This window comes from Microtus oregoni, unplaced genomic scaffold (assembly GCF_018167655.1).
Source record: "Microtus oregoni isolate MIOR12 unplaced genomic scaffold, Mior012 000021F_ref0000039, whole genome shotgun sequence".
NCBI lineage: Eukaryota > Metazoa > Chordata > Mammalia > Rodentia > Cricetidae > Microtus > Microtus oregoni.
The window spans coordinates 21,442,623-21,462,089 of NW_024543080.1; the positions used below are offsets into that span (position 1 = coordinate 21,442,623).

A 19,467-nucleotide genomic window follows, 5' to 3' on the forward strand; every position below is an offset into this window, starting at 1 on the left:
GTGGATACATAGTCACCTCTTCTAAAGCTGATTCGTTATTGTTGGTATTCAGATGCTCTTGGTACAAAGTAGAAGCAAAGAAACAAAAGGAAACTATTCACCTTGAGACAGTTTCCTCCTTTAAATGTTTTAAAATTTTTATTTTTATTTTTATGTGTGTGAGTGTTTTGTCTGTGTGCAATGTAGGTGCCTGGTGCCCAGGATGACCAGAAGAGGGTGTCAAATCCATTGAGAGTGAGGGTACAGTTGCTAGCTACCATGAGAACTGGGAATTAAACCTGGGCCCTCTGGGAGAGCAGCCAGGGCTTGTCTTGTTTGGTTTGGTTTTTTTTTTTTTTTTTTTTTTTTTTTGGTTTTTCGAGACAGGGTTTCTCTGTGGTTTTGGAGCCTGTCCTGGAACTAGCTCTTGTAGACCAGGCTGGTCTCGAACTCACAGAGATCCACCTGTCTCTGCCTCCCAAGTGCTAGGATTAAAGGCGTGTGCCACCACCTCCGGCTTCTTGTTTTGTTTTGTTTTTATCACTGAACCATTTCTCCAGGCCCTCTCCTTGCTCAGTTTTAATGCTATATAAATGGACTACAAGAGAATAGGTAAATTTGTCTTTTCTGGCTACTTCCTCTCTACTTTATAAAATAATACTTGGATATAGCAATCTTGACCATCAGGGAGAGCAGGTTCATTATTTCCTCATAACTTTCTAACTCCTGATTGACTAACAACAACTTGAGGTCTGGAAAATAAAAGATGAAGGAAGTGAGCCGGTCACAAAAGCAATCGTGGTTTACATTGTTAGAACTGAAGAATGCATACGAAAGTAATTGTCTCAGGAAACTGGTGGTGATATTTTGTCCCCTGTAGCACGATTAATAAAAACTCAGAGACAGAAATTGGAGTTCAACCTGAAGGTCAGAAAAGCAAAACAGCCAGCCATTGGCTCAGTCTGAAATGGCGATCCTGCCTCCAGGAATCTCTGAATGAGACTGACTGAGAGCTGTCTCCTCCTGTTTCATAATCCTCCCTAGGGCTGGGATTACAGGCGTGCATCACTACCCAGTACCTACATGGCAGCTCACAACTGTCTGTAGCTCTAGTTCCAGGGAATCTGATACCTTCACACCAATACACATAAAATAAAGTTAAGTAAATTATTAAAATATATTAAAAAGAATTTTTAAAAAGCAATAGGAGCAATTAGATTATCTTCTTCCCTTCAACCTACCCTGGTCAGTATCCACACTGCCACTCCTCTTGCCAGGAAGCTCCCTTGCATATATCAGCATCCCCACCTCCTACTTACTCTCAGTGTCTTCATCCAAGTGTCTGTTGATGGTATTGTTCATCAAAACTTTCATGGCCGCCATCTTGCCAATAATCTTACTAAGACTTTTTTTTTCCAGATTTATTTTTATTTATGTGTATGTATCTGTGTGCTGCATATATGTGGATTCCCACAGAGGCCAGAAGAGGGTTTCAGATCTCCTGGGCTGGAGTTAAAGGCAGTTGTTAGTCACCTGACATAGGAGCTAGGGAGTGAATTTGGGTTCTCTGCAAAAGAAACAAGTGTTCTTAAACACTGAGTCGTTCAGCCTCCTAAAAAGGTCTTAGCTGAAGTATTGCCCCATTCTGCACAGTTGGCCATTCTTTCCAGCTGCCTGCCCGCATCTCACTGAGGGTATTTTATGTGTTCTTTGACTGGGTTTGGGAGTACCCAAGATATGGTTCAAGCAGTATGGTTGTCCCTGTGAGGACAGTTTTTAGCTGAGATTCAGATTTAAATCTGCAGACAACACTTCTAATTAAAGCTGGTTTCTGTCTGGTGTGGGTAGACCTCAGCTGAGGGTCTAAACAGAACGAAGGCACTCACGGAGTCCTTGGCGTATGCTACAGCGATGCTAGGTGCTAGACATAGACCGCAGACAAAACACCATCTTTGTGTCTGTCAAGAGGGGATCATTCTCAAAGAAATAGCACCTTGCCACGCACTAGAGTGGAAATCAGCAGATTGTGTGATTGGGGGTGCCAGCAAGTTGTCTTGTGGACAGCAGGACAGAAAATCCGGTGACAGTTCTGTTAAGCCACTGTCTTGCCGCCTGCTGGAGCTTTTACCCAATTCTTGGGATTCAGTGAACTCGCTAAAGATGCCTATGATAATAATAGAGCCTTGTCTCCTTGGGTTCTGAGACTGCGTACTGAATAGCAAGTGTCGGTGGCTACCATACAGAAGAACACTGAACAGCTTTTTCTGATTTAAACGCGGAGCTTGCATATGGCTTCCACAAGAAAGAACCATTTAAGCTGAGATCTAAAAGATAAAAAGGATCCAGGCTTGTGAAGTGGTTTGAGGACGAATATTGCCAGCCGAGGACGGTGCAAAGAGTGACGCTGGCTCTGGGGACGCAGAACTGCTTAGGGATTTGGATGTTATTGACGTGGGATGCGAAGGTCATTTGGAGTGTTGCCCCAGTCTTATGAAGATCTCTAGAAGGACCTCACCTTACCAGGCTGCAGGATGGGCTTACAGGGAAGCAATACAGCAGGTAGAGGCCTGGTTAGGAAGTTTGGAGACTTTTCCAGGATATTTGGGAGTTTGGTTTGTTTGTTTTATTTTGGGGGGCATTGGGTGTCTATTTGATGTATGTGAGTGTGCTTGTGTGTGTGTGTGCGTGTGTGTGTGCGTGTGTGTGTGGTGTGTGTGGTGTGTGCGGTGTGGTGTGTGTGGTGTGTATGGTATGTGTGTGTGCGTGTGTGTGTGGTGTGTGTGTGTGGTGTGTGCATCTGTGTGTGGTGTGTGTGGTGTGTGTGTGTGGTGTGTGCATCTGTGTGTGTGTGTGGTGTGTGTGCGTGTGTGTGTGGTGTGTGTGGTGTGTGTGGTGTGTGTGTGTGTGGTGTGTGCATCTGTGTGTGGTGTGTGCATCTGTGTGTGTGTGTGTGGTGTGTGCATCTGTGTGTGTGTGTGTGTGTGTGTGTGGTGTGTGTGTGAAGGTAAGAGGCAGTCTTCAGATACCTTCTCTGAGTCCCTTGAAACAGAAGGCTCTCCCTGCACCCAGCACCATTTTGGTTGTAGTTTGGTAACACTGGACACCCACAAGCTCCAGCTCCCTGTTCCTACTCCCCTGCCAGCACTGGGGTTATGGAAGCATACAGCTCTTCCTGGTTTGGGGTGGTAGGATTAGAACTCAGGCCCTCACAAGCATGTGGCAAGTGCTCTGAACCTATCAAGCCAGTCATCTCCTAGGCCTTATCTTGATTTTTAAACATCATGTGCTCTTTAAGAATTGTTTTTAGGGGCTGGAGAGATGGCTCAGAGGCTAAGAGCACTGACTGGCAGCTCTTCCCAAGGTCCTGAGTTCAATTCTCAGTACTCACATGGTGGCTCTCAACCATCTGTAATGAGACCTGGTGCCCTCTTCTGGCGCGCAGGCAGACATGCAGGCAGAACACAAAAGAGAATTGTTTTTAATTGCATTTATTTGTTTTTGTTTGTGCATGTGCAGAGATCAGAGGACCAATGATGGCCAATTTTCCCCTTTCACTATGTGAGTGCTGGGGTCAAGCCTCCCAGGCATGTACCACCATGTCGACTTTTCTGAAGGTCTTAAAAGCATGAAAGTGAATTCAATCTGACGTGAATGAGAAGGTCTGTGAGTTGTCGGGATTCTATGGAATGTGCAGGCAAAGAGAAGAGCATCAGGCGGAACCACAGCATGCTAGCTACTTCTGCATTTCAGTGACAGAACCCCAAGAGGACAACCTGAGGAGGAAAGGCTTATTTAGCTCATAGATTCAGAGGGCTCAGTCTACGATTTAGTACCATACATTTGGACAAAACATTCTAGTACCTGGAGCTAGGGACAGGAGGGCAGCTTTACCTCTTGGGTGACAGGAAGGAGAAAGGGGGGTGAGGAGGAGAGTGACAGGAAGAAAGTGGGAGAGGGGAGCGGGGGAGACACTGGGATAAGGTTTCCCCAGGGGCCACCCCAGGGATTTGCTCTATCTAGCCCCCACCACCTACAATATTCAGAACTCTCTAGAACAGCACCAACAGCTGGGACCAAGCATTCAGCAAATGAGCCAGTGGGGAACATTTTATATCTCAACCATAACAAGTGTTCACTAGTTAACTTTTAGGCCGTAATTCTCAAAGATGGTTGCGCATTGGAATCACTTGGTAAGATTTACAGCTGACACTAATGCCTGCGTCCCACTTCCAAGGCCTCTGACGTAACTGATCTGGAGTGAGCGGTGTGAAACTTTCAAAATTCAGATTATTAGCTAGGTGGTGGTGGCGCACGCCTTTAATCCCAACACTCAGGAGGCAGAGGCAGGCGGATCTCTGTGAGTTCGAGGCCTGCCTGGTCTACAAGAGCTAGTTCCAGGACAGGTACCAAAGCTACAGAGAAACCCTGTCTCAAAAAACAACAACAACAAAACAATAACTCGGGTTATTTAAAGGGATGACTTTTATAACGAGGAATTTAAAGGAGTGTCAAAGCTATTTCCTTTTAGGTGTGGTTGTACACACCTTTAATCCCAGCGCACTTTGGTGATGTAAGTAGGCAGATCTCAGTGAGTTCTAGGCCAGCCTTGTACACACAGTGAGTTCCAGAACAGCCAGAGCAACACAGTTAGACCCTTTCTCAAAGAAAAATAAATAAACACAAAAACCAACCTATTGCTTATATTATACAAATTCCAGATTCGAGGTTTGTGTAACCTATGGTAAACAAGTATGTATTAAGTAAGTGTGGTACAAAACATTCATCACAACACTGTTCAATAGCCCAAAGGAGGAAACCCCAATATCTACCAATAAATAAGTGGGTAGCCAAAGTGTGGTGTATACCATACAGGGAGATATTATCCAGCCTTAAAAAGGAAGAGAATTCTGACCCATACCACAATATAGGTAAACCTTGACTGAGTGAAATAAGGCAAACAAGAAGAAAATGTAGGGGGGCTGGAGAGATGGCTCAGTGGTTAAGAGCATTGCCTGCTCTTCCAAAGGTCCTGAGTTCAATTCCCGGCAACCACATGGTGGCTCATAACCATCTGTAATGAGGTCTGGTGCCCTCTTCTGGCCTGCACACACACACAGACACAATATTGTATACATAATAAATAAATGAACATTTAAAAAAAAGAAGAAGAAAATTTATGATCCTGCTTACAGGAGTGGGCATAGTCAAAGTCTTGGGGACAGGAAGTAAGTAGATTAGGTGGGTTAAGGGGACCTGGGGAGTTTTTAATTTAATGGGTACAGAGTTTTCTTTTCTTTTTTGTGGTTTTTTGAGACAGGGTTTCTTTGTAGCTTTGAAGCCTGTCCTGGTAGCTCTTGTAGACCAGGCTGGCCTCGAACTCATAGAGATCCGCCTGCTTCTGCTTCCTGAGTGCTGGGATTAAAGGTGTGTGCCACCACCGCCCGGCAGGTACAGAGTTTAATATTTGGAATGTTGAGAATCTTTTGGAGATGGGTAATGGTTGCATGATATTGTGTATGAATTTAATGCCACAGAACTGTATGCTTATAATGGTAAAAAGGATACATGTTATGACTCATATAATTTATTTGTTTGATGAAACCCAGGCTAGCCTCAAACTCCCTAGGTAGTCAACAATGTCCTTGAACCTTTGCTCCTCCATCTCCAAAGTGCCAGGATTGCATATATTTTAACATAAGAAAAACACATATATGTGTGTATGTGTGTGCACGCGCACTCACACACACACACAGAACACACATGTACACATATACACAGAGCCACTGGGTATCAGCAAGTTTCCTTCCCAACTAGATTCAGAGTGTCAGGGAGCCTAACATGGGATGTTTTATTTTAGGAAAGACTAATAGTTTGTTTAGTGGTGATTGTTTTCCTTATAACACTCTAATGTGTTCTTAGAGTTCTATCGCTGTGAAGAGACACCTTGACCACAGCAACTCTTATAAAGGAAAATATTTAATTGGGACTGACTTACAGTTCAGAGGTTTATTCCATTATTATCATGGTGGGGAGCATGGCAGCATGCCGCAGACATGGTGCTAGAGAGGAGCTGAGTGTTCTACATCTGGATCTTCAGGACCCCAAAGCCTCATGGGTACTGGGCACCACACTCAAGTCCTCTGGACGAAGAGCTAGTGATCTCAACTGTTAAGCCATTTCTCCAGTCCCTACTTGCATTTCAAAAATTGTTTGTATATTTGTTTGTTTGGGTCTTTTATGGTGTGGGACCAAGGTCTGTATTCTGTCAATTATATTTTAAATAAACGCTGATTGGCCAGTAGCCAGGCAGGAAGAATAGGCAGGACAACCAGACAGGAAGTAGAGGCGGGTCAATGAGAACAGGAGAATTCTGGGAAGGAGGAAATCCCTTCCTCCCTGCAGTCCTGTCCAGACACGGAAGAAGCAAGATGTGACCTACCCTGCTGAAAAAGGTACTGAGCCATGTGGCTAGCATAGACAAGAATAATGGGTTAATATAAGTTATAAGAGTTAACAAGAAGCCTGAGCTAATGGGATAATCAGTTTGTCATTATTATAGACTTCTGTGTGATTTCTTTGGGGCTAACCAGCTGTGGGACCTGGTGGGCGGACAGAAACCAGGCAGGACAGAAAACTCAGTCAAAACTTTTAGAGATAGGATCTCACTGTGTGCCCTAAGCTGGCCTTGAACTCACTGTGTAGCCCAGCTGGCCTCAGACCTATGGCAAGCATCACCCTTTCTCAGCTATCAGAGTTCTGGGATTGTAAATGCGCTGGGATCAACGGAACACAGCCACTCCCACTTCCTCATACCAGTTTCAAGGGAGGCAGTATTTACAGCCTGCTGAGAACTGCTAGCTGCCCTTACACCTCACGCGTGTGTAGACAAGCAGGGCCTGGAGCTGAAATCTGCAGAGCTCTGCTGTGAAGACCATTGTGTGTGGAGCCTTTTGAAGCCAAGATTAAAGGTGTCTCAACCACCCTCACACCTTTGATGCAGGCCTGCCTGGAATGCACAGGGACGTAAACAAAGCCGAGCCATCCCTCCACTCTTTCTGTCCTGTTTCGAATGCTCAGTGAGATTTAATGAGTGGCAGCAGCTGCTGCTTGAATTCTACACTGAGAAGAGGCCAGGAAGAATGACTTGTCATTATCTCCGAGTCACTACTTCCTAAGTGACACAAGTTATCAAGAGAAGTGTGAGCTTCATCTAACTTGATGTTTCTGGAATTCAAAAAGAAAAAAAAAATGAATTGGACTGAAACATCTCTCTATAGTGTCAGATTTTGTGAGAAAAAAATGAGGCCATTCACGTGTGGTCTTGACTGATGGGAAGCAATGGATGACATTGTCAAGGGAGCCCCTCAGCTACTGTAGTCCTGGGGTCCCGCTATAACAGATGCTGTTAGCAACCTGTCCAGTCATGATTATCCTTCACAAAGTACTTTATGATGAGTTGATGTTGGACACATGTAGGTGTACCTGCACCAGAAAATACGGAGTTCATGAGATCTGCCACATATGCCTCCTTGGCAGAACGACTAAACAGCACGGAGTTGAGGTGTTCCATGCCAGCGTGGCTGCTGTTACAGACTTCTAATTCCCAGGCTGCTGTAACAACAGTGTGGATGTATCATTATACAGTTCTGGAAGTCTGGAGACCAGGAATCAGAACTCGGTTTCACTGAGTCAACAGCAGCTGGAAGAGCCCCACACACCCGGGAGGCACTAGAGGACAATGTTTCTTTGCCTGCCTCAGTTTCAAGAGTCGTGGTCTTTGCGTTTCTTAATTAGGGTCCCCTCCTTCCACTTTCAAAGCCAGCAGCATAGCCCATAGTGCCCCCACATCCACTTTGGTTGCTGAATTGTGCTACCTTCTATCCTGTGGTCAGATCTTCCTCAGTCCTCCTTGTAGGTGGCCCAAGACAACTGTCCCATCTCAAGCTCCTGAGTTGAACTGCATCTGCCTGTTTGCCCCTTTTGCCATATAAGGTTCCAGGGTCAGAGTGTGGACCTATTTACACACCATTATCCAGTCCCCCACTTGAGCAAACCGAACAGTTAGCCCTTGCCTGGTAACCGCTGTATTTCAACAGGAATCCTTTTATGGTTTGATGCTACATATTCCAGCCTGCAGGATCAAAGAAACTCATTATATATTTTCATTTCCAAAAGTACATGTGCAAAAGAACTTGGTATCTTATGTGTCTATCCAAAACTGTAAAATAATCCCTACACATTGCTTCCAGGCACACACACGTTACATGAGACGTGTAGACTTGCTACTGTTTATGGCAGGAGCCACATTGGCATGGCACACCTCCAATCTGCGCGGTTCAAGGGTCTTCTGCTTGCCAAGAAACCGTGTTCTGAGTTTCATGTAAAGAGGTTTAACATAAATATTTTGATATTTAAAAATTTGTGTATTTCATTTCACGTGACTGTTTTGCCTATATGTGTATATGTGTACTGCACACATGTGTGTGCCATGGAAGTCAGAAGAGGGTGTTGGATACCCCATAGCTGGAGTTACAGATGGTTGTAAGCCACTGTGTGGGCTTTCTTCACTGTTGAGCCATCTCCCCAGCCCCACCCCCAGATAAATATTTTGAAGACTATCAGATCACTAGGTTTCCATTGCTGTAATGAAACACTACAAACAAAAGCAACTTGAAGAGTATCTTACAGTTTCTATTGCTGTGAAGAGACATCATGGCCACAGAAACTCTTATAAAGGACAACATTTAATTGGGGTTGCTTGCTTACAGTTCAGAGGTTTAGTCCATTATCATCATGGTGGGAAACATGGCAGCATGGAGGCAGACATGGTGCTGGAGAAGGAGCTGAGTGTTCTTTCATCTTGACTGGAACACAACAGGAAGTGGTCCAAAATACTAAACATGGCTTAAGCATATGTGAGACCTCAAAGCCCACCCCCACTGTGACACACTTCCTCCAACAAAGTCACAGTCCCTAATAGTGCCACTCCCTATGAGTTTAGGGGAGGCCAATAGCATTCAAAATACCACAAGGAGGAAAGGGTTTATTTGGCCTACATTTCCCAGTCATATTCCACTGACAGAAGCCAAGACAGGAACTCAAACCAGGCAGGAACCTGAAGGCAGGAGCTGATGAAGAGGCCATGGAGGGGTGCTGCTTACTGACTTGCTCCTCATGACCTGCTCATTTTGCTTTCTTATAAAAGCCAGGACCACTAGTTCAGGATGGATCCCAACCACAATAGGCTGAGACCTCACCCATCAGTCACGAGTTAAGAAAATATCCTACAACAGGTGGTTCTCAATGTTCCTAGGGTTGAAACCCTTGAATACAATTCCTCATGCTATAATGACCTCCAACCATAAATTATTTTTGATGCTGCTTCATAACTGTAATCTTGCTGTTATGAATTATAATGTGAATAGCAGGTTTTTTTTTCTCAATGGTTTTACAGGCAACCCCTGTGAAAGGGCATTTGACCCCACAAAGGGATTGCAACCCGCAGGCTGAGAACCTCTGGCCTCCAGGCTGGCCTCCAGCCTGTTCTTACGGAAGCTCTTCTTCCGCTTGAGGTTTCCTCCACTCAGATGACTTTAGTCTGTGTGAAACTGAGATCAAACTAGCCCGGACACCCGTGCTCCAACCAGGGATGGCAGACGACAAATAAACTAAACCTGGAGCAGGCAGATATTCCTCACATAAAAACAAACGAGCAAACACCTCGCCCCTAAAATAAAATTAGACTCTTTTAATGTCAAGAATATTTTTCTTCAAAGGACATCGTTAAAAGAATCAAAAGGAAATTGAAATGGGAAGACTATTTTCAATATATTAGACCAATATTGAGAATATTAAAAACAAAAACATTAACACTTTTTTATTTTTAAAACAGGGCCTAACTATGATCTCTAACTGTCCTGGAACTCACTATGTAGACAAAGTTGGCCTCAAAGTCACAGAAATCTGCCTACCTCTGCTTTCTGAGGGCTAGCATTAAAGGTGTGCACTACCATACCTGTCTCAGCACTTTTTTAAACATTATTTTAATTACATTGTTTATTCATTTATTTAGTGTGTACACATGCATGCCTGTACACATGTGTGCTTGTACCTGCACGCATTAATAGACACATTTCAGGAGTTGGCTCTCTCCTTTCACCATGTGGGTCCCCAGGATCAAACTCTGATTGGCAGGCTCAGCACCAAGCGCCTCTCCTGCTGTGCCAGGTCATTGGCCCCCTTGGGTGTTTTCAGACAGGTTCTCAGTCTGAAGCTGCAGTGTATCCCACTCTGGATTCAGATTTGAGATCCCCTTTCTTCAACCACCCAGCACTGCGGTTCCAAGCTCAGACCACTGTAACAACATCACATCCATGTTATAAAAGCATTACAGAGCCAAGCAAGATAGTCCACACCTGGGATGCCAGCACTCAAAGACAGATCTCTGAGTTCAAAGCCGACCTAGTCTACATAGTGAGTTCCAGGACAGCCAAGCTACACAGAGAAACCCTACCTCAAAAAGGTTGGAAATATCATAAAGTCAGTTTCATAAAGTAGCAACAGAATTATATGGTAGGTATAAGGGATTTAATTTTATAAAATTAGTTAAAATTTGTTGAATACTCAAAGATTCTTCATAGTTAGATGCCAGGAAGATACAACATTCAGGAAAAAAAAGGGGGCAGGGAGGCACGAAAAAAATAACATTAGCAGACACTTCTCAAAAGTTGGCTCTGGGTAGCTCATAAGCAGCTGAAAAAGTGCTCAACAGGCGTGCATGGCAGTGAATGTCTGCACCTCTGTCCACTCTTCATCAAGGCCAAGTCCATTCCCAGCACATGGGTAGATGGCTCAGCAGAAAAGACCCTTGCTGCCAAGCCTGATAGCTTGAATCCCAGCCCACAACCCATAGGACGGAAGGAGAGAGCCAACCTCCGGGACCTCTGACCTCCACATGTGCACCACGGCACAATTTGCCCTCCCCGCATAAAAAAGTGGTTTCTTAAAACAGTCATCCTCGGCTGCAGATGTGTCCCAGGCCAGCCTGGGCTACAGTAGACACTGTCTCATAATAAAAACAAACAAAACGGAAGCACTTAGCACAGATGCAAATTAAAAACACGGGCAACCCAATTATCACCCACCAAAATGAAAAAAGGTGTTTGATGGGAACTTTGAACTCCTATATGTTGCTGATGGGGGTGTAAATTAACACGAACACATCAGAAAACTTAAAAAAAATCCAGTAAATCTGAAAATGACCATAATTTTCATCCAAGACTTCTGTTTGTTGGCCTATGACCAAGAGATACACATACCATGCATTGTGCTTCAAAAGATGTCATCATTACCTCCATAGAAGCAGTGCTTTAATAGCTTCAAAATGTAGACGACTCCAGTTGCCACTGACATTTGCCTGGATACACTGTATTGCTTTCACACAAGGGAATGCAATGCAGCTTCATGAATAAGCTACAAAAAATATGGGTGAACCTCACGAAAGCAAGTGGTGGCGCACGCCTTTAATCCCAGCACTTGGGAGGCAGAGGCAGGCGGATCTCTGTGAGTTCGAGACCAGCCTGGTCTACAGAGCTAGTTCCGGGACAGGCTCCAAAACCACAGAGAAACCCTGTCTCGAAAAACCAAAAAAAAAAAAAGAAACCAGAAACAAAATGCATGTTGATGTGCCTCAGTCTTGTAAACACAAAGCTAATTCTCTATCCTGAGGTTAAGAGTACCAGGGGAAACATTCCAGGATGCTGGCTACGTTCATGCCTGAGTGTGATTTCTTTGTGAAATTTCAACAAACCGCATTACTTTTCCACGCATTTACCTGTCTTCTGTCATAGTGGAATAAAGTGTCTGCCAGAACCTGTAAGGAACAAGGGATCACAGGATTTGACGTTTGTGAGACTCGGTCGGATTTGAGGAACCTGATCAGATTTGCATTAGGGAGAGATAAACAGAGGATCAGCAGGAGAGAGGCCTCAGCAGACTGCTCCTTGCAGGCTAATCCGGCTGGATACAAAGCAAGCGAGACCCGGAAGAAAAGGAAGACTACTGTGGATGGAGAGACAGCAGACAGGATGGGACTTGTTTTACTGTCTCCGAGGTCTTTCTTGAAAATGAATAACTATCTGCTGGTTGCTACTTTGATGATTTAGTGTTAAGTTGTAATTGCCATATTCCTGTCGCCCACGAGATCTATACCCCTTATATAAATATACAGAGCAAGAGCGAGCTAAGAAGTCTTCAAGAGAATGAGTTGACAAGGTCTAGGCGACCCATCTTCCCCCAAGGACAGGTAAAACCACCCTGCTTGGGATTGGGTGACGGTAGGACACAGGACAGAAGGCCGACGTTAGGAAAGAGACGACAACAGGACCCGTCAGATCGGCGTGAAATGGGTCTAAGGAACCGGGACCTGCGACCTGAAACCTAACAGCCAGCTCAAGTCACGGGCACTTTCTTCTCCTGGGTGTTGCAGAAGGCCCATACTTTGGCGGGGCAGGGATTCAGGCAGAAGGGGTGGAGTTGCGGCTTGGGCTTAACCTCTTACAGGCACCCAGAACCAACCTATCGGTGATTGGAAGACTTGTCTACCAGTGTTTTGGTGTCCCGCGAACCTAGCTGATTTTGCCAGGTCCCCGACGTGCTCCACTTCTCTGAGTCACTCGGGTTAACCAAAGGCTCCCAGCTAGAGGAACCTAAAGGTACTGCCATCTACGCCTGCCCTGAAAAGGGAGCTTCTTTGGGCCTAATGGAGCATTCTTTAGTGCCTGAGGCAGGGCTTCTGGGTAAGGGAATTAACTGCTCCTGCTGATGTTCCCACTCATTCCCTAGGTGGGGTTTTCTTTCTGAAGTGAGATAAGGCGACATTTATAGTTTGAAGTGCCCTTCCTGTACAAACACTTATTACAGCCCTTATCCCCGCCGCCAAAGGTAACGCGACCCCTCCAGTAAAGAACTGTCATTGTAGATCAAATTCCTTCACTTAACAAGTAACTTCAAAATATCTTACACTTAATATTGCAAACTCTGAGTGAGAAGGTTCATAAAACACTGTTTCGATGTGCTTATGCATTCCTGGTGAGAAAGTGAGGTAGCTGCTGTGGAGACAGTTGGATGGCTCCTTAGAAACTAAAAGCAGAAATACCATGTAATCTAACAATCACTTCTCAGTAAATAGAGAAGATTCAAACAGATACTTGCACATCAGTGTGTAGACTGAACATTCGCAAGAGCCAAAGGGAGAAATTAGTCCAAATGTCCATCAACAGATAAACAATATTCATCTGTTGTTCATGCACACAATAAAGCATTATTCATTCTTTGGACATTATTGCCGTAGAGATGAACTGTAAAAACTTGTTCCGTGGGCGGCTTGGGCTCAGCTGATGAGTACCTAACATGCAAGAAGCCCTAGGTTTGTTCCCAAAGCATCCCGGAAAAAACTGAGAGGCAAGCAAGGGGATCAGTTCAAGGTCACCCTCTGTTACAGAGTGAGTTCTAAGCCCACCAGGGGAACGTGAGGTTGTCTCAAAAACAAACAGACAAAAAAACCAACCAAATAACAAAAAAGGTGTGGAGGCTGGAGATAGCTCAATGGCTATGTGTTTGCTGCTCTCAAAGAGGCGCTGATCTTTTACAGCACCCACAAGGCAGCCTCTGTTTCCCAGGAGACCCAGAGCCCTCAGGCAAGCAGGAGGTACACTCACAGGCAGAGAAAACACTCATACAATAAAAACAACTCAACCGACTTTGACCTGAAAACCAAGTAAGACGTTCAAAGTTTACAAAATGTTCCTTTTCAGTGTGCTACATTCACCTACAAATGTGCGTAGCATTTGCAGTGTGGGTTCCAAAGAACAAGAACTCGAGATACCCAGCCACACACGTGTATTATCCAGACTGGAGACATCAGCAGCCACTTTATTATGTACTTGAAAATTGACTATATTGATTTTTTTTTCCACCGCTGAATACCCACAGAAAACCTTAGCTTCAAACTAGCTCATTCCTTTTGGGTTTTTTTTTTTTTTTTTTTTTTTTTTTTGGTTTTTCGAGACAGGGTTTCTCTGCAGCTTTAGAGCCTATCCTCGAACTAGCTCTAGACCAGGCTGGCCTCGAACTCACAGAGATCCGCCTGCCACTGCCTCCCAAGTACTGGGATTAAAGGTGTGCACCACCACCACCTGGCTAGCTCATTCTTTTGTTGTTGTTTTTTGAGATAGGGTTTGTCATGTAACAGATCTAGCTGTCCTGGAACTAGAGATCTACCTAACTTTTTTTTTTTTTTGGTTCTTCAGGACTGTCTTGGCACTCACTCTGTAGACCAGGCCAGCCTCGAACTCATAGAGATCCACATGCCTCTGCTGAGTGCTGGGATTAAAGGCGTGCACCATTGCCCTCTGGCTTGTGTTGTACTGCTTTAATACTTCATGAAGAGTTTGTGAAATTAACCATAGCAGCTATCGCTGGTATTGGCTGTAACTTGGTTCATCGAACATGGGTTTTCAACCTGTAGGTCTCCATCCCTTTGGGAAGGGGTTCACCTATCAGATACTTATATTTTGATTCATAGCAGTAGCAAAATTAGCTACAATGTAGCAACAAAAATAATTTGGAGTTGGGCAATGGTGGTGCACGCCTTTAATCCCAGCACTCAGGAGGCAGAGACAGGCCGATCTCTGTGAGTTTGAGGCCAACCTGATCTACAAGAGCTAGTTTTAGGTCAAGTTCCAAAGCTACAGAGAAACCCTGTGTTGAAAAAGCAAACAAATGATAATAATAATAATTTTGTGTTTGGAGGTCACCACATGAGAAACTATTAACAGGTCACAGCATTAGAAAGGTTGAGAAACACCAAAAGTGCTAAATTACTGATAACTTTGTTAAATCTGAAGACATCTCATCCAGTCAGCCACAGAACTGAGAAAATAACTGAAGGAGACCCGAGGTGCACCAACAGCCAGTCAGTTATGAGAAAAGCAACTGCAGTTAGCTCGCTCTGAAGGAAAACTTGCATACAAGCAAAACTTCTGCAGAGACTTTCTCACTGTTACCTTTGTTGACCCTGGCAAAGACCAGGCAAAGGGAACCAGAACCTGTAGCTTGAGTATACATCCAGGATACGGAGGTTTTTCCATTGGTCTTGGTAAATGTCAGCATGTAATGAACATGGCTAACACCTTTCATTGGCTTCATGGGTGCATCACGCAGCCTGTGTAAGCAGGAATGGCCGTGCAGTACATGGAACTATCAATCCGGAGCCTAGCAAGCTAGCTCAGGGTGAGGAACTTCTAAACCTGAGAGCACACAGGTCTCACATGTTCAAGGTGAACTCAGATACCCACAAGCTGTAAACTGCCAATGGGAAGCTAGAGACTACCGTGATTCTGTATGGAAATGTCTCCAAAGGAATGAGTGAGAGGGCGTGGCAGGCAGAAATCCTCAGACTGACAATACAGAAATTTCCTTTTGGAGTCAGGGTTTCTTTTGGGTCCTTTTTGAGACAGGGTTTCTCTTCATAGCCTTGGCTGTCCTAGAACTCAGAGATCCACCTGCCTCTGCCTCCCAAGTACTGGGATTAAAGGCAGGTATCACCACCCACCAGTCAGCTTTATTTATTCATTTATTTATTTAATTTATTTTTTTGAGACAGGGTTTCTCTGTGGCTTTGGAGCCTGTCCTGGAACTAGCTCTGTAGACCAGGCTGGTCTTGAACTCACAGAGATCCGCCTGCCTCTGCCTCCCGAGTGCAGTGCTGGGATTAAAGGCGTGCGCCACCACCGCCCAACTCAGTCAGCTTTTTTTAGTCTTATCAGCAGGAAACCAAGAACAAGGCAAACAGGTGCAGGCCTTTAATCCAAGGCAGAGTCCAGTTCCGGTTTGAGGCCAGGCTGGTCTACAGAGTTCCAGGACAACAGGACTACAGGGACTGTCTCAAAAAATTAAATTGGGAGAGGGAAGGCGGAAGCTGTAAGGAATGTTGGGTAGTTTATCCTTGTAAAAAATTATAACTTGATCATCTTGTATTCTGTATATCTTAAATTTCTATTTTAAGTGCACTCAACAAGTACATACTCAGAAACCAGTTAGTCTGTTTTCCTTATCTTTATTTGTGTGGTCTCATATTTGTAACATTACAACCTAAACACATGAAAGCCTACATGAAGTACTCTGGATACATTTTTAGATTTTGAGTGTTTGTCTACAAGCATTTATGAGTCTGGAGCCTGCCTCCTATGGAGATCAGGAGTGTCAGGCCTCCTAGAGCTGGAGTTGGTAGTGAGCATCCACATGGGTGCGGGGAACCAATCGCTCTACACTTTCAGAAAAGGCTGTCAGAGCTTTACAGGGATTCCAATTTAAACTGCTGTTAAAGCCAACCAACCAAACCAAGTGGTGGGGCACACACCTTTAATCCCACCATTTGGGGAGGTAGAGGCAGGCGGATCTCTAAATTCAAGGCCAGCCTGGTCTACAGAGCTCCAATTCTGAGATACAGGGGTCTTTAAATACAAAAAAAAAAAAAAACACCAAATTACCTAATTTTGCTTGAGGTTAGCCAAAACTACATAGCCTATATACATATGATGTATATGTACCTATATATATTATCGTACATATATGGCAAAAATGTTCTATTAATTTCAATTTTTGTAAATCTTACTTTTCACTTAAAGCATTTTCCTTGTCCTTGCTTTCTAGCTAGTGCGTGAGCTACCAGGAGATATTTGGCAATAGTTTTAGCATCATGCTCATCTTATTGATTAGTCAGTTTCACTGGACCAATGGGGGGAGGGTTCCCCTACAGCTTCCTTACTCTCCCTAAAAGCCCTTCATCTGACCTTGTCAGATAAAGTATTTCAGTCTTATTCCTCTACTCAGGCCCGTTTACAGCAAACCTGTATAGCAACGGACATCTGTACTGTGCTGCCTGGGCCGCATGCAGCTACTGTCAACTGTGTTCATTGAGTAGTCTAGAAAAGCAATATTCAAAACAGAATCGTTAACAGTTCCATCTCAGCCACCTTTGTATCCTCGATGCCAGAATCCTCTACAATGAGACCTTGAAAATCAAAAGGCAGGTAACTGCCGGGCAGCCTAATGACAAGTTGAATGATGGCACTTGTCTGTCCTCACAGGGTCCCTGCCCAGCAAAATGGAAGTCAAGGGTTCAACACTGGCACTTCAACCAACAGACTTCTCTATCAAAGCAGACCTAGACCTGGCTGCCATAACCCAACCTCTACCCTGAACTCTACAGCCTAGGGCCTGAGCTGCTCCTCCATGCCCACCCTTCAGCCTCTAGTTTCCTTCTCCCCATCTCAGTCTGCTTAAGTCCACTCTAGACTCAAGTCAGATGACCCTGCCTCTATCCAGGCTCCACTTTATCCACAATAAATGTTCCCCTTCCCCCAGGAGCAGTAGTGCTCTTGTTCCTTTTTGGTTCTTCAAGACAGGGTTTCTTAGTGGTTTTGAAGCCCGTCCTTCTAGACCAGGCTGGCCTTGAACTCATAAGAACCGCCTGGCTTCCTTTCCAGTTTTCGCATTCAATATAGAATTACGTTTGGAAAGGCCAAAACAGCTAAAAGTCCCAGACACCAAGCCTGACGTCCCAAGTATGAGCCTAAGCAGAACAGACTTCCACATGTTCCAGTGTTAAGGACAGATGATTATTTAAAAAAAAGAAAAAGACCATTAGGAATTGGCACAGGAAAAGCTTTTATTTAAGATTCTGGAAAGTGATACACAGCAATTTACGGGTTAATAACATCGGGACTACTGACACAGACTGGGCTAGCAAAGAACTTGTCCTAGCAGGCAAGGGGACACAAGCACCACCTCCTAGACCAGCAAATCCCAATGATCTACCCTGACTGTCCTTTACTCCCCCCTTTTGTTTGCAGTTTTTCTTTTTGGTTTGAGACAGGGTTTCTCTGTAGCTTTGGAGCCTGTTCTGGTACTAGCTCTTGTAGACCAGGCTGACCTCGAACTCACAGAAATCCACCTGCCTCTGCCTCCCAAGAGCTGAGATTAAAGGTGTGTGCCACCAATGTCCCAGCTTTGCTTAAAGCCCTAACACATCATAAACAAGCATGGTGGCATAGACCTTTAATTCCAGCACTCGGAGGCAGAGGAAGGCTAATGTCTTGAGTTCCAGGGTAGCCAGGCATAGAGAAACCCTGTCTCGAACCTTCCCCACCAGAACAAAAAAAAGAAAATCAAAAACGTATTTTGGGGGGGGCCATCTTCAGCACAAGCAATTATTATAAGGCTATTCTGGGATTATCTCATATGGCCCTCAGTCTCCTTTCCTGTAAAATGGGCTTCAGCACCTATCTCATCAATCAAGTGGGTGACACCGTCTGCTACAAGGCCGATAATCATAAGACACTGGCGAGCCGTGTCACTGCAGGGGAAGACTACTTCACCTTGGAGCATTACCCCCTTCGACTTCCTGGCATTCAGCTCACGAGTTTCTTTCTTGTAGTTTTCCTCCTATAAAAGTGAATAAAAATGTTTCAGAGTAGAAAATACAATATTATATTCTTCTCAGTCGATCTCAAACTTCACTTCTAAGTAAATGTACTCTTCTGGTCTTCTTTCTCAATCAAAGAGGCCCAGTTCTTTCTAAATTTTAAGGCACTACTGTTCATAAATTCGCCAGAAGCTATACAATTATTCCGGTTCATCTGTGACTCCAGACAGGATCCAAAGAGGAGGTGTACAGTCTCCTCCATGGGTTTTATGGAGAGTTCCTTTACCCTTCTGTGTTAGCCTCTTAAAGTACGGCGACAACCTTAAAAGGGCACAGGAAAGGGCGATTCGGGAGGACTCATGCAGCTCGCAGCGGGCCGCAAACACGAGGTCGCCGGGGCCACGTGGCCTGGGCCTTTCTTCCACCAACGCCGGGACGTACCTGCGCTCGGGTCAGAAGCTGCCGCACGACTGAGAGCGCTGGGGACCTGGCTGCGGAGGATCGGCCTGAGAGCACTGGGGACCTGGCTGCGGAGGATCAGCCTGCGGAGAAAAAAAAGGCGGCGGTGAGGGTGCCATGGCCGGAGAGCGCAGGGGACATTGTGTCTCGTGCGGCCCCGGGCTGGGCACAGCCGCCCGCCCCCCCCAGGCCGCCGAGAACTACTCTACCCCTTCGTTCTGGCCGCCGGGAGCAGCTGAGCTCAAGGCGGGCAAAGCTCGAGGGGACACGTGACGATGCTCCCGCAGGACACCCTCCCTGAGGACACTCACCTCCGAGCCGGGGACGGAAAGACCGGCGCGGTGCACTCTGCGCGGGTACTAGCGCCAGGAAACGGGGCGGGGCTGGCCAAAGAGCCGTAGCCAATCAGAGGGCCGTTCGGAGGGGGCAGGACAGGAAGAAGCGGGCAGCCAATCCTCAGAAAGAATGTGGGTGGGGCTAGTAGGACTGTCAATCACGCGGACGTTCGGACCCGGCAGGCGGGCGGGGCTGTCGGCTGCCAG

General features: G+C 45.4%; 1 long non-coding RNA gene and 1 other non-coding gene across 2 annotated transcripts; both read right to left on the bottom strand.

The window, feature by feature from the left end:
• Positions 1–17,692: 17,692 nt before the first annotated feature.
• On the bottom strand, positions 17,693–19,266 carry LOC121460875. The gene is made up of 3 exons (XR_005976115.1): positions 19,237–19,266; positions 18,908–19,008; positions 17,693–18,486 (listed from the first exon to the last, which is right to left on the bottom strand). It is a non-coding gene; the product is annotated as an uncharacterized LOC121460875 (long non-coding RNA).
• Positions 18,679–18,800, bottom strand: LOC121460993. Its single transcript, XR_005976136.1, has one exon. It is a non-coding gene; the product is annotated as a small nucleolar RNA SNORA26 (small nucleolar RNA).
• Positions 19,267–19,467: the final 201 nt, after the last annotated feature.